Source organism: Podarcis muralis, chromosome 10 (assembly GCF_964188315.1).
Source record: "Podarcis muralis chromosome 10, rPodMur119.hap1.1, whole genome shotgun sequence".
NCBI classification, from domain to species: Eukaryota; Metazoa; Chordata; class Lepidosauria; order Squamata; family Lacertidae; genus Podarcis; species Podarcis muralis.
Genome location: NC_135664.1, coordinates 38,122,997 through 38,139,034, shown reverse-complemented (window position 1 = coordinate 38,139,034; position 16,038 = coordinate 38,122,997). Strand labels below are relative to the sequence as shown.

The following is a 16,038-nucleotide window of genomic DNA, read 5'->3' as shown; positions in this document are numbered from 1 at the left end:
GAACACCCCTGTCTGGTGGGCCAGCCAGAAGTATTTTGATTGCTCCATGCCCAAGCCAAACATCTTTCATATGTATTCAATAAAGTTGTGACCTGTTTCGATCTAAATCAGTCTATGTGGTCCTTTATTTGTCTGTAGGTTGGGGTCTGGGGAGCACGATGCCTGGACCCGCAAGTAGGATTTATGCATTGGTAAAACAAGCAATAATCAGACTAGATTAAGACTGGTGCTGCGCTACGTTTCAGGGTTGGCATACCAAAAAAACCATAGACTTTTATGGTACAGAGATGCATCAATCTGGTGAAGCTATTTTTGTTTGAGGTAGCTTGTTTTAATTTTGCCAAGAGTTATTAAACTGCACATGCTCACCGTATTCTTTGTAGTCAATGAAAGTTTATGTATTCATACATGTGCCAGTCTTGAAGATACCTCCAGGCATATTTTCTGATAGCTTATTTTACGCATTCCTTTTTGGCAAAAGAAAAAAAGGGGGGGCTATTTTGAGGAATGTACCAGGGCCCCCAGCCACCTTAATCTGCCTTTGCTGATGTCATACCTACAGAAGGAAACCTAGTTATGTCTTCTATTAGAACAGTTAGGACCCCTCCCATCATTCCCAGTTTTAAGTTCACTGGCATCTTAAATTAAGGAGTCTTTCATTCTGTATTTTAAGAGGGTTTTATCAATGTGGTGAAAGTAAAGATTGCTTGGTGAGACACCTGAGATACCTTTATTTAGCATTCTTAAATTTTAAAGTGGGCATCTCCTTGTCCACCTTGGCCTTTGAAGATGGTTCATCTCCCTCACTGATCCCCTGCCAGCCACAAGTTTAACTAGCACCTGTAACCTCCAGGCAAGCGAAGGCACAAACCAGCTGGCAGGCTTATTTGCACAGTAATGAGTCCTGTCTACTTGCCTGCAGTGGACTGATCGAGGGAAAGAGATTTCCTTCTAGTACTGCTGGTTAAATGTGATTGACAAAGCAGTGTGATACATGCTTCAGTTTCCAAGCCTCTCCACCACTCCCATATCTCCAGAAGATCTATATTCTAAAAAAAGAAGGGGGGAAGATATTTTTCTGAGAATAGGTGAAATTCATAAAACAAGTGGGAAATCAGCTGTTGTGCATGGTTTTTGCATGACTTCTGCAAAATATAAAAGATTGATGTCAGGCAATTGCCTTCACTGTAGGGTTTTCAATACCTCCCCAAAACTGTTTTTGTTTAAGCAAGTCTATCCAAACATGCACATTTGACATACATTTTAATATGCTATTTTATTTTGTAATGTATATCTGTAGAATGGCTGGTTTTATTTTGAAAAAAGAATTAAGCTAACTTGTTCTTAATATTGAATCTTATTAATGATTTTCCTGCATACATTTTATGTAAATCACATCGAAGTTTTGATGATTAAGCCAGTCTATCACTTGGTATCCAGAGGTAGAAGGAGTCTTTTTTTCAGCACGAGAGACAGTGGTGAAAAGGATACCACATCTGACTTCAGACTGGCTGGCTTGAGCCTTTAGCTGCTCTATTTTTCTCTGATTCAAGGCTTCACAGCCACCTATGAGTCTACATCTCAACTTGGAAAGGGGACAGAAAAAGTCAGAATGCTGACCCTGGTGTGATTTGAACACACAACCTTCTGATCTGGAGTCAGACGCGCTGCCATTGCGCCACAAGGTCATTGACAGTTTTAGGCTCTGGTGGAAGGTTTGTGTTATATTTTTTCCCCAAAAGGATCTGCATGAAAACCCATATAATTTTTGAGAATCATTTTTCTATGCCATTTTACCTAAAAGATGTATCTTTGCAAGCATGCTTCCATAATACTATGCATTCTTACAAACTTAAAAAACAAATAAACTTGGAGAGTTGCATCACAACATTCAGAGAAGTGCAAGTTTCAAATGATAGCTTTGTTATGGTTTTCATACTCAATTGGAAATTGCTAATTTTAAAAAATGTGAATGGAATTATTATTTTTATCCCACCCCTATTTGCAAGTTTGGTCCTACCTGGCCTGTAAGATGTGTTGCTGTCCTTTGCAATATGCTAAAGCGCCCTTACCTGCATCTCATCTGAGACCTCACAGTGGGTGGGCAGAAAAAATAAAAGTTCTGACCCTGGTGTGAATCAAACACACAACCTTCTGATCTGGAGTCAGACGCGCTACCACTGTGCCACAAGGCCAGTTGTCCCAGTTTTAGACTGTTCCTTCAAGGCACCGGGTGCCTCCAGTCAGGAAGGAAAAGCTATCACATCTGGTTTTAGATCAGAAGTTTGTGGGTATGGATTTTTCAATCTCAGTGCCCTTGTTTTCTCATTTTAAGTTCAGTTGACCCCCTTTCTGCAACAGATTGTGTATTCTCTCCATCATCTGCATTTCAAGTGGCCCTGGATGGGTGGAGGAAGAAAAAGTAAGAATGCTGACCCTGGTGTGATTCAAACACGCAGCCTTCTGATCTGGAGTCAGGCACACTATTGTTGTGCCACAAGGTCACTGCTAATGCAACTAATGACAGTTGTAGACTGAATGTATGACCAAAGATAGTTGGGGGCTGTCTTCTTGCAGGCGAGAAAAGACAGTGTTGTGGCAAGTTTGAGGCAGGGATCTGTAACACAATCAAAAGCACTTTAGATCAATAGCTGGCAGCAGACAGAGTGGTAGAGTGGCTAAAAACAGCAAAAATAATATTAATTAAAAAGGCAGACGCACAATTATACTCCATCCACTCATGAACAAACAAGCCCTAGCTCAGCAAATGGAGTCAAACACACATAGCCACAAAAGGTCCCTTTTTTCTGAAACAGGCTGCAAATATCTGCTGAATTCTGCACCAATTGATCAGTCTTTGCTGTGCTTGAGCATACAATGCAAGGCTCATTTCCACTGTGCTGACGTCATGGCAGAGGGATGACTCCTCTTGCAAGAGAGGCCATAGTACAAAGGATCCTGCATCAGGAGGCTGTGGGTTTGAGTCCTGCTCTGCCTTGAGTTGTGGGCTGTTGTCTTTATGCACTTAGCCAAGAAATGGTGTAAGATAAATTGATTAAGTTTTCCTTTTAATGAGAACCTGTTTAATTTGGGCACCTCAGACTAGTACATGAAGTGAAACACAGCTATCATTGAAAATGCAGACTTTGAATTTTGTGACGCAGTTCTTTAACCTAAACACGTATACAAAAAAAGCTTGTATTAGAGGAAAGTGTACACAAAAATATTGATGAAACTAATGAACATAAGTGCATTAAATAAGGGAAGATTGCTAGCAAAAATGCAAATCTGAGGGGAAATGCACACACAAAAATTGATACAGATTTTCACATTATGTATTATTTTTTAAGTTCACAAACCAATGGGGAAATGGAGTGACTTGAACTTAAGTTTGAGGCAATAAAGCCCAAAGAGAAACCAAAATAGACAGATTCATCCTTTCCTCGAGCTGAGGCCACATGACTATTCCCTTGCCTTCCTCTTAACTGGGAAGACAAGAACAAAAGTCAGAATCCTGACCCTGGTGTGATTTGAACACACAGCCTTCTGATCTTGAGTCAGACGCGCTACCATTGCGCCACAAGGTCGGAGACAGTTTTAGGCTGTACCCTTAGCGGAAGGTACTTATGGGATGTCCACAACCATTAATCGTCAAGCCATAAAAGGCACTGATTTGAGGGAATTAACAGCAGGGAAGGGTAGTGAACTATTTAAATAATACAGGTTTGCATTGTGCTGGAGCTATTCCCCCCCCCCCCCAATATTCCCTTTTGGTCTCTTGCAGGGCTTCCAACTTCAATAAAATATGGGGGGGGGCAGGTAAGCCCCACCCTGCAAAATTGATCACATGGCGTAGTGCATGCACACCATTTGAATGGCAATGCCCATTAACTTGGGGGGAGCCCAGCCTCCTCAAATATTTTATTGGGTTGGCTCCTATAGTCTCTTAAGACTGAAAAAATGCCAAACCAGCAAAAATTCCCAAAGGGTATATCTCTGCATCATAAGAAGAACCTTACTTGGCCTACTAGGTCAAGACCACATTCAGGCCAGCATCTTGTTTTTACAGATGCTTATGGCAGGAGTTTTCTGATATCAAGGGACGCGGGTGGCGCTGTGGGTTAAAACACAGAGCCTAGGACTTGCTGATCAGAAGGTCGGCGGTTCGAATCCACGCGACGGGGTGAGCTCCCGTTGCTCAGTCCCTGCTCCTGCCAACCTAGCAGTTCGAAAGCATGTCAAAGTGCAAGTAGATAAATAGGTACCGCTCCGGCGGGAAGCTAAACGGCATTTCCGTGTGCTGCTCTGGTTCGCCAGAAGCGGCTTAGTCATGCTGGCCACATGACCCGGAAGCTGTACGCCGGCTCCCTCGGCCAATAAAGCGAGATGAGTGCCGCAACCCCAGAGTTAGCCACGACTGGACCTAATGGTCAGGGGTCCCTTTACCTTTACCTATGGCAGGAGTAAGAACTGTTTCAACCCAGGTACTCCAAAAAAGGATTACTTGTTACTTGCTAGGCAACTGTCTTTTTCCTGGCCAGCTATATTTGCTCACCAGTTGAAATACCTTGTGAACACTATAAATACGTTAGGAGAATTTCCCAATTCCTATTGGAGATGTCACGATATCTTTCCTAAGTCCAATTAATCCCTTCACGCTTAACAGTGCCTCATTATTTAAATGACTGTATCTGACTGGCAGCTGCATGCCTAGTGGAGCACAACTTGTCAGATAGGGATTGGTTCAGTTCTGGCAGGGAACATTGTCCAAATCTTCTTCCTACCAGACTGCCTGGCTTGATTAAAGGGCAGAACCTGGGGAATCTGAAGGAGATTCCCGAGGCAGATTTTTGCAATAAAAAATAAGCCCTGTCATAGTGGCAGACATTCAGGCAAATTATGGGCAGCGCTCACTGATGTTCCCTCTTGATATCAGAAAATGAACCAGAGATGGTGTCCTGCGCCAAAGAGCATCTGTAAGCGGTGTGACAAAAAACAGAAACAATCAAGCAACCCTGGTCAGTGATACTCGGCTTTAGGAAAAACTGTCCTCCTCAGACTCCTTGAAGGTGATCAGTTTCTACAGAGTTTATTAACGCTGTCCTTCTGTGACAGTCAGGTCAAATGCCAGTTTTAACTGGGGTGGTGACAATGTCAGGTTTAAGGAGTTCATGTGTGAGAAATTCGATTTGCAAGATAAAATCTACAGTTCTAATTGAAATTCTATTTTCAGTGAAGTGTGACACACTTTTTTATATATATAAAAAAACTGGATGATTCAGTGACATTCCTGTTTTTAATGACTGGAAATACCAGCATGGCAAGGACAGATAACCTCTGAATTTTCATCCAATGTTTAAGGACAATTCATGGATTGCATAAGTAATAGGATTACCAAAATACTAGCAATTAAAAAATGACTTACTGTGGAACTATGGCCACCCAGGGATAGCTAAAGTTGTGCCCTCCAGATTTTTTGAACTACAACTCCCACCAGGCCAAGACTGCATAGCCTGTGGTAGAAATTACTATAGATACTCCTAACTAGTTCTTTAGAACATTTTTTCCCTGCCATGAATAGAGTCTCTCAGTGTCCTTTGTAGCTCAACTTCCTCCAAGGAGCTAAAGGCAGCATATATTATCTCTACTCCCAGTTTTATCCTGAGAACAGATAAACAGTACAGGAACATAGGAAATTACCTTATACTGAACCAGACCATTAGTTCTACTCAGTATTGTCTGCACTGATGGGCAGTGGATGTCCAGGGTTTCAGGCAGGACTCTCAGTCCTACAAGGAGGCCCTACACTGAACCTGGGACCTTTGGCATAGAAGGCCACAGCCCTTCTGTAAACCTGCGAGATAGTTTCAGCTCAGATATTAAAATTGTAAACACCAACAAGGAAGAATGAACATTTTATAGAAAATGGGAAGGTATGAGTTGGCATAGAATGCTAAAACATAAGCCATCATATTTATTTCCAACCAAGTGTTTTATAAGTTTTGTTAAATAAAACTAAATATTACACACACAAATGGAGGGCTTGAATGACAAAAATAAAGAAAAAGAAAGACTCATTAGAAGAGTGAAATAAGTTTATCCAGTACTGGAAGCAAATTATATAAATAGGTACAAGGATGAATTAAAAGAGACGTAAGAAGTTGTACAACAAAAATGGATAGAAAAACTATGTTCTTCACATAGTGAATAACTGCAGCAGCAGTTATTATTTGTTGTTGATTCATTTGTGACTGATAATTCCAGTTTAACCATTATTTGTTGTTTAGTCCTGTGGAACTAGATATCCTTCTTTTTTATTTTAATGGGAATATATTGTAGCAATAAAACATTAAAAATAAAACATTAAAAATCTGTGATAGCTTGTGAGACAATGACCAGCCCAAATTTGCTCAGGACCAAAGAACACATGATGATAACCATGCAAGTGGCAGTTGATTTTTAGATTAAAGCTGCAGACACGTACAGTGGTACCTCGGGTTACAGACGCTTCCGGTTACAGACTCTGCTAACCCACAAATATTACCTCAGGTTAAGAACTTTGCTTCAGGATGAGAACAGAAATTGCACAGTGGCAGCAGCGGGAGGCACCATTAGCTAAAGTGGTACCTCAGGTTAAGAACGGACCTCCAGAATGAATTAAGTTCTTAGCCCGAGGTACCACTGTATATAAAAAGCAATAATGTAGCAAAGGAAATAGTGTAATAAAAGAAGTTCTCCTACAGTTAAACATCTGCTAAGAAGGAATATACAATTACTGTAGATTTGCTCTATAAGACTCACCTTTTCCCTCCTAAAAGGTAAGGGGAAATGTGTGTGCGTCTTATGGAGCGAATGCAGGCCGCACAGCTATCCCAGAAGCCAGAACAGCAAGAGGGATTGCTGCTTTCACTGCGCAGCGATCCCTCTTGCTGTTCTGGCTTCTGAGATTCAGAATTTTTTTCTTCTTCTTTTCCTCCTCCAAAAACTAGGTGTGTCTTGTGGTCTGGTGCGTCTTATAGAGCGAAAAATATGGTATATAAGTAGTCAGCGTTCAAGACTTCCATTGTGTTCTAATGAAAATATGTTGGCCTTTGTAATAATCTGGTACATGTAACTCTATGAATGTCACACACACACACACACATTACGATATCTTTATTGTCATTGTCCCATACAGAACAATGAAATTGAAAGCAAACATATGAAATTCAAGTTATTATCTCGCATTAAAAATCCTGGTTTTACTCTTTATTAAGATCCGTTATTATTTAAACCAAGATTTCCCTACTTTTCGGTCTCCTTAAATATCTGCTCACAAAAGTGAATATTTCCCATGAAATTAAAAATAGAAAGGACCCCTAACAGTTAAGTCCAGTCACGAACAACTCTGAGGTTGCGATACTCATCTTGCTTTATTGGCCGAGGAAGCCGATGTTTGTCCACAGACAGTTTTTCCAGGTCATGTGGCCAGCATGAATAAGCCGCTTCTGGAGAACCAGAGCAGCGCAAGGAGACGCCATTTACCTTCCCGCCAGAGCGGTAGCTATTTATCTACTTGCACTTCGACGTGCTTTTGAACTGCTAGGTTGGCAGGATCTGGGACCCAGCAACAGGAGCTCACCCCATCGATTCAAACCGCCGACCTTCCGATCAAACACCCTCCCCCAAGATTAGAGAAATAGGCTTGTACTGGAAAAAGGCCAGCCTTGCCATTAGGCACACTCAGCCTCTTGCCCATAGGTGCCGAGTCCCCATGGCAATGGGTGCCCTGGCTCCCACAGCATTTTAAATGAGGGGGCGAGACCCCCGCAAAGTGTGGTGTGGCCATGAGTACAAACTGTGGGGTGCACATGTGGTATGCCATCATGCCCCTGGTGAACACATGTTTTTTCTGCCCGTCCCACTACATGTGAGAGTGATATCAGCATGCCAGGGGGCCTGATAATGTAGTACATGCACACGGGGGTCTGTGTGGTTACATAGTGCACATGCCACATGGCATACACATGTGCCCCAGTGATGGCATGCGACCCTGGGCACCAATGGTCACAGAGGTAAGCTGGTTCCACTGCTCTTGCCTCAGGTGGTGGATTGGGAGGGCAGTGAATTCATCAATCATTGCCAGCTTGGACCTCCAGTATCACAATGCTGAAATCTCCACTACATTGACAACCACTCATATCTCTGTCAGCAACAGCTATATCTGGCTAGGCACTCCATGGCCAGAATGGCTCCCTGTTGGGCCATGGGGTACCACTGGTGTGTCCTTTTCATTTTTATTGGAAGTGTAGCAGGCACCACACTTGAAGCAAAAGAGAAAGATGAATGACAGCAGTTGTCCAAACAGGCTCTCCATGCCCACATTTCCTGAAAAACCCATGATGTCCTCAACTGGGCATTGCCATAAGCATGTGACTGCTTACTGTGTGACTGATAGCTATTTAAAGGTAAAGGTAAAGGTACCCCTGCCCGTACGGGCCAGTCATGACCGACTCGGGTTGCGTGTTCATCTCGCTTAAGAGGCCGGGAGCCAGCGCTGTCCGAAGACACTTCCGGGTCACGTGGCCAGCGTGATGAAGCTGCTCTGGCGAGCCAGCACCAGCGCAGCGCACGGAAATGCCGTTTACCTTCCCGCTATAAAGCGGTACCTATTTATCTACTTGCACTTAGGGGTGCTTTCAAACTGCTAGGTGGGCAGGAGCTGGGACGGGAGCTCACCCCGCCGCGGGGATTCAAACCGCCGACCATATGGTCGGCAAGTCCTAGGCACTGAGGTTTTACCCACAGTGCCACCTGCGTCCCCTGATAGCTATTTACTGTTATTTATTTATTCTAAATACTGATTTCTTTAAGAAGTAAAATAATTGGCACATATCTCCTTCAAAGATAAATGATAAAAGGAAGAACTTTTCTTAAAACTAAATCAGAAAGCACATCCATCTCAGGCACTTGGCACCTGTCACCTTAACCTCCAATGCCCCAGTTCAAGCACAAGGAAAGAGATCATGCGGTAACTCCACCCTTGGAGCTTTTTCAGATCTGCAAGTGCAGGGAGGCTGCAGAGCACTGCAGAAATATGTAGAGGGAAGAAGAACAATGATAAGGAAAATCCAACCCCGTACCCACTGAAATTCTTAGGAAATTCTAAACTGTCTTGCAAATGAGGCAGAAAAATGGGAGCATCTTTTGTAGAGGAAGAAAATGTTTAAGAAACTGGAGGACAGGTTTTAGCACATCGCTAGCATAAGGTGCATGAAGAGCAAGCATAGACATATATGCTACCCTTACATGTTTTATGCTTTTTATGCTGTCATCATAACGCAGGGCTCTGACTCCCCCATCCTCAGTGGAAGAGACTGTGGATTCAGAGGATATCTTGAAATAGGAGAAGAATTTATCTTCAGAACCAGCCTTTTGATATCTCTAATTCCTTGGGAGTTTCAGCATCAGAGGGGCCCATGATGTCAGCACCTCTGCCGTTTGAGAAATTTGCATTTCCTTCTTCCACATCTGAGGACTCCAGCTTTGAAGTAGACCCCAACCTTGTTGGTACTGCTAAAGTCAATGTCTCCTAAAATTGGTTGGATCCCTTCAAGAGTAAAGTCTTCACTCATCGAGGACAAGATTAGCTGCAGAGGAAGCTGCAATCTGATGCTCACTCCAGGTATTCTAATTATGGCCATACTGAAGTCTGCCTTATCTGATTCTTGCCTAGAGACTGCAGGAGCTGTCCAGGGTGCTACACATGTTGCTTGTTGGCCCTTTGGACCTTGAACTCTGCTTTGCCTGACTTTGTTTATCTGGACTTCCTTCTGCTTTGTCTTACTTTCCCTACTGATATCCTTGAACTGACTTTGGCTATTGGATGCTGAAGAGAAGCTAGTGGTTTGTGACCTTGTGTTCCGGGAATCTATGAAGAGAGCATGACTGTCCTAGAGCTAGAACCATATTCTCCTGTTGGGACCACTCCTTGGGACCGAAATGGTTGTTTTATGCTCTTTGTATGCTGTTCCAGCTGTTAATGCTCTTTTATGCTGCCATTCTTTAGTGAGAGCTAGGATGAAAGCATTTCATTGTGATTTAAGCAGAACTTTCCTACCTGTACTAGGAATTCAAGTCATTTAATTATGAAGTGGGGGTGTTCAATTCCCCATTATCAAAGTACTTATTGAAAACTGACATCAGATGTCCTCTGTAAGAATATATATACATGCACATCTCATAGGCTAAACATGTTTGTTTCCAAATGCTCTGTCTGGTGTTTGGCTAATAATAAGATTCACATCTAATTGGTGAGTCGTAATATCTTTGAAGATTTTTATACCTGAATTTGAACTTCTTTTGAAACAGCACTCATAACAATCCTAATACAGTTGCATGAACTTCTACACACTGTGTTTAGATTAAGGCTTCCAGATAGCTGATTCTCTGTGTCCATCTTTTGTGTTTAGCAATACAGCTGACTTTGACCGAAAACGTTTCAGATGTTTGTTGATGAATGTTGCCAATCACAAAGTTATATTAATAGCTCTTATTAACGAATTGGGAACTTTGCAAGGTTGACTGCTTTGCTGATTAAATCAGAGGAGCTTTTCCTCTTTTGAAATCTAGCATTCCTAGCAAAGAGCCAAAAAGGTAATGAGAGTTCTGAAGTCCAACATCTGTTTTGTTGAAAGAGATGTGTCACGTGTTTCTCCAGTTTAGTTGCCAAGGTGTTGATATTATTACTGACATCATACACTGCAGCGGTGTTCATGCTTCCTATCTCTCTGTCTCTCATCATTATCTGATAGTGCCGTTGGAAGGACAGCCAATTAATCCCAGACATAGTGAAAGCAGGAAATAGAAAATGTCAGATTTGCCTTTTTGATGTATTTGATGCAAAGGTGAATGGCGGGAATGTACACTAGCCAGAGCTTGAATTGTTGTGTGTGTATGTGTGTGTTGGGAAAGTAGGGTGACCTTTTAATGAAACTCACCAGTTGCACCCCTGGCTATTCATGATTTTAAACAAATCACGCTGCTGTAGTCTTTACAAGATCCTTTTATGGGGACTCCCACCAAGGGTAAGTGGACCAGTCTCCTCCTTTCCTCCCTTGAATTCACAGATTAGACATGAGTGGATCTGGATCAACATCCATAATAAACAAAGCAGTGTAAAACTTGAGACCAGAGTGCCTTCTGTAGCCAGGCACACAGCTACAGAGCGACCTTGGTTAGAGATCCAGGCAGGAGGGCCATGTAGAGACTCTTGAATAGAAAGGTGAACAAATCATTCTGAAAAGGAGATCAGGAGGTCATCCAAAAAGATGGGAAGCATAACCTGCCCCTTCTGCAAACAGAGCACTGGGCAGTATGGTGAGACCAGTAACAACTTCCTTTAATTAATAAAATGATCCTTGCTTCTTTTTTGTTTGAAGTCAAGCAGCATATTCATGTGTAGGGCACTCACGGATTCAAGCCAGAGTAGGATCATGCTCCTCTCCTCATGATTATTAAATTTTATATCCTGCCCTTCCTCCCAAAGGATCTATGGGCAGCCAACACACAACTGATGAAACAATGTAAACATCTAAAAACATGTAAAAACAACCCCAATACAGGGAAATACCAATATTTAAAAGGGTTATTGGAAGAGGAAGGTCTATTTGGCATATCTCTGCATTGCAACAAAAGATATGTCCAATGGCAGCTACACAGTGAGTGTGGTTGTGGTTGTATGCAAGGAAATTTCTAGGAGACAGCTGCCACTCATGAGCAAGATTTGTCTTGCATACAACCACACTCAGTCATCAAAGGGTGGAGCTAGCACAGTGACATAGCATAGCTCGACTTGAGTTTCAAGCCGTGAATGCTGCACACTTGAGTGAGACATGAACAGGGCTTACGTGTGTGCCGCATTTGATGCTTTTGTCTCCTAGTATGAACCACACTTTAATGGGACGCGGGTGGCGCTGTGGGTTAAAGCCTCAGCGCCTAGGACTTGCCGATCGAAAGGTCGGCGGTTCGAATCCCCGTGGCGGGGTGCGCTCCCGTCGTTCGGTCCCAGCGCCTGCCAACCTAGCAGTTCGAAAGCACCTTCGGGTGCAAGTAGATAAATAGGGACCGCTTATCAGCGGGAAGGTAAACGGCGTTCTGTGTGCTGCGCTGGCTCGCCAGATGCAGCTTGTCACGCTGGCCACGTGACCCGGAAGTGTCTCCGGACAGCGCTGGCCCCCGGCCTCTTGAGTGAGATGAGCGCACAACCCTAGAGTCTGTCAAGACTGGCCCGTACGGGCAGGGGTACCTTTACCTTTTTATGAACCACACTTCACTGCAGATGGTAACAGCAGTCATGAAATTAAAAGACGCCTGCTTCTTGGGAGAAAAGCAATGACAAACCTAGACAGCATCTTAAAAAGCAGAGACATCACCTTGCCAACAAAGGTCCGTATAGTTAAGCTATGGTTTTCCCAGTAGTGATGTATGGAAGTGAGAGTTGGACCATAAAGAAGGCTGATCGCCGAAGAATTGATGCTTTTGAATTATGGTGCTGGAGGAGACTCTTGAGAGGCCCATGGACTGCAAGAAGATCAAACCTATCCATTCTGAAGGAAATCAGCCCTGAGTGCTCACTGGAAGGACAGATCGTGGAGCTGAGGCCCCAATACTTTGGCCACCTCATGAGAAGAGAAGACTCCCTGGAAAAGACCCTGATGTTGGGAAAGATGGAGGGCACAAGGAGAAGGGGACGACAGAGGACGAGATGGTTGGATAGTGTCTTCGAAGCTACCAGCATGAGTTTGACCAAACTGTGGGAGGCAGTGGAAGACAGGAGTGCCTGGCGTGCTCTGGTCCATGGGGTCACGAAGAGTCGGACATGACTAAACAACAACAACAACAACAACAACAACAACAACAACAACAACAACAACAACATGAACCACACTCTAATCAGTATGTCATTTAGCTGTATGTAACATAGCCTAAAATTCAAAGGTAACTTTTGGGTAGGGTACATAATGGATGGAACACATATTCAGCAGGCTCATGCCATTCGTCTGCTGCTGGATTGTATCACCAAATGTGCTACGACAGGTGGGATGCTGGATGTTTGTTCTTCCCTACATAAAAAGCTTCATGTGCATACCAAACTAGGGTGCTGGGGAGCAGCCTCTAGCCTTGGTTTACCGTTCCCTTGCTAACTAGGAATGATAACTTTACAGATTACTCAGTCCCTCCACACATAGTCTGAAGTGGCACAGTCCAACAACATCTGCACTGCCTGAGACTATTTATCATGTGAGCACTGGGAAGAGATAGAATGTGACACTCAGCCAAAATTTGATGGATGGCGCGAGTCACTCTACTCAGTACTGCCTTGTTTCCAGTCACAATGTATAAATGGAGAGTGAAAGGAGAGAGAATGATTGAGAGAATGATCAGCTGAGTGAATAAGAGAGGCTAGTTTGCTTCATGACTTCCAAGCCACCATGCCCTGGGTTAGAATCCAACCCCCAGTACTGTTGGCATCTGTCTGTCTCAAGAGGTAATGGAGTGCACCTCCAGGGGTGAAGTCAAAGTGCTGGAGAATCAAAGTGCCTGCTGGTGTTGTAAAAACCTGTAACTCTACCGCATTGTTTTTGCTGCTTTAGCAGTACCAATTTGATCTCCCCAGGGGGCAAGACTGGGCAGTGTGTATGGAGGTCCTGAGCTGCCCAGATGGCATGACCCCTCTCTTGTCCTTGCTGATGTGGTCTAAAGGAAAGCAGAGAAATACATTTTGGACCAGATGGGCTGCAGGAGTTGCTGGAAGGAGGCATATAAGATGCCATCCAACTATTTTAGGGACTCCACTCTGGATTTGTGTAAGCTTTACTCCATAGCCTTTTCTTTTCCCAAAGATGTCCTGGGTATGGATATTTTTTTCTCAGGGTTTATTCTTGAAGCCTTTCTTATGCAGTGGAGGTTTAGGATCTGAGTTTTCCTTCTCCTAGATTGGCTACCGTCCCAGTATTAGCTCATTTAATATAATGTTATATGCTTAGCAACATTGTTTGTGTGTGTGTGTGTGTGTGGAGAGAGAGAGAGAGAGAGAGAGAAGACTTCCGGAGGCGGCGCGAAACGGCAATGGCGGTCCTCTTTAGTCTCTAAAGAGGGGCTCCGCAGAAAAGGATCGTTCGCTACGGCTCAGCGACGATCCATCAAGAAAAACCACGAGCAGAGTGAGCTCGTGGCCGTGGGACTCAGCGGGCACCTGGAGCGACCCCCGAAACGAAGAAGGGACCCCGTAAGGGGTTTCGGAAGCGCAGAGGGGAAGCGGTGCTGAGAGTTCATCGCTCTTTCTGCGGGAGCGAAGCCGCGCGGCTGCTGCCGATGAGCGCCGACCTTTCTTCCTCAACCATTGGATATTAAATTATCTACTCGCGAGTAAGTGTTACTCTATTTTGGATTTACAAATTCAGAAATTCGGCTGAAAGCGGGAGACGAAAAAGAGGAAGTCCGTCTCCCGGCAAAGCTTACAGATCAAAGGCAGAGGAACTGACAGGCTGGAAGCAGTAGAAAAGGACTTTAAAAGTGGAAGTAATATGCGTCTGACAGAACTGAGGTTTGAAATGAAAGGCAAGTTTTCTTTTTAATTTAATTTATTCTACAGTGTGGAAGTAATTAGGGAACCTTCTCCTTTGGTGGACTTTAAAGTTTAGAACCCAGCCTCGGGATGGCAGGGGAAAAGAATGTCTTTTGCGGATACAATCTATAAAATTGAAATAGATACATAGAGGCAACTCTGGACTACATAACTAAGTAACTGTATCCTGCGCCTAGAGAGGTGATATTTGTGGCAATTTTGGAAGGGCTCTGCTTGTGGAAAAAAGTTTTAAGGACTATTGGCAAACTATTTAGTTGCAGGAACTTTAATGGCGACCAAAACTTTTTTCCTTCTCTCCTGAACTCCAACTGTACTCCCTCTAACTGTACTCCCTCTAGTGGAGACTGGGATTTACAACTTCTTGGGAACTAACTTTGTTTTGTCTCTCCGCTGTTGTTATCTACACTGAGGTCTGTCCTTCCCATGGAACATTGGATAGCTTGACCTTGACTCATAGACAGGTGGGGAATGAGTGGCCAACCGAAAACAAGATCTGCAAAAGCGAAAGCAGCAAAAGGCCAGCTTCTGCAAACAACTTTGACTTCTCAGTCACGTAGATCATCAGTTCCTGCTGTACTGAAGGGAATTGAACTTCCAACAGTAGCTGAATTGAAGGGAACTGAACCTTCAACAACAGCTGAACTAAAGGAAGCTGAACAACCAGCAATAGAGGATATGGCTGCAGGTGGATCTGATGTACTTCTGAAGGAAATGCTACAACAATTTGCAATTTTAAATAAGAAGGTTGATGACCAAACAGCAAAAATTGACTTAGCCACATCCTCCATTACAAAGCTATCTGAACAAGTGGCACAGCACTCACAAGCAATTGGGAATCTAAAAGAAGCTACTTCTGAGAATCGGAAATTGGCCGAAGCTGCGAACGAAAAAGCTGACCAAGCAATTCAAAAAGTGGACGAATTGAAAGGAGAGGTAAGGCCACTACATAAGCACATCAGTGACCAGCAGGCCTACCTGTCTATGGTGGAATTGAGAAACCGGGAAAATAATTTAAGACTACGCTCTATCCCAGAGCTTGAAAAGGAAGATTTGATTGGTTTTTTGACAGTAGAATTCTCCAAATTCTGGGGAATAAAGGAAGACGAAGACTTTAAAATAACAACGGCATTTAGATTGGGAAGTGTCACCAGGAAGGACAGACCCAGAGACTGCCTGATTATCCTAAGGACCAAACAGGAGAGAGACAAAATACTTGACCTTCATTTTAATAAATCACTTGAGATCCAGGATAGAAGAGCGGAAATTTACAAGGATATACCAAAACAATTACTGGATCTCAGAGCTATTTATACTGACCTAGCAAGACTTTTGAGAGGCAACGGAATACCTTATAGGTGGGAGTTCCCACAAGGCCTATCTTTTAAATACAAAGGAAAGAAGGTTAGAAT

The 16,038-nt window shown here is 43.5% G+C and overlaps 3 non-coding genes across 3 annotated transcripts; all 3 read right to left on the bottom strand.

The window, feature by feature from the left end:
- Window positions 1-1,616: 1,616 nt before the first annotated feature.
- On the bottom strand, window positions 1,617-1,688 carry TRNAW-CCA (transfer RNA tryptophan (anticodon CCA)). The gene has a single exon. It is a non-coding gene; the product is annotated as a tRNA-Trp (tRNA).
- Window positions 1,689-2,123: 435 nt separating this feature from the next.
- On the bottom strand, window positions 2,124-2,195 carry TRNAW-CCA (transfer RNA tryptophan (anticodon CCA)). The gene has a single exon. It is a non-coding gene; the product is annotated as a tRNA-Trp (tRNA).
- A 1,320-nt stretch (window positions 2,196-3,515) lies between these two features.
- On the bottom strand, window positions 3,516-3,587 carry TRNAW-CCA (transfer RNA tryptophan (anticodon CCA)). The gene has a single exon. It is a non-coding gene; the product is annotated as a tRNA-Leu (tRNA).
- Window positions 3,588-16,038: the final 12,451 nt, after the last annotated feature.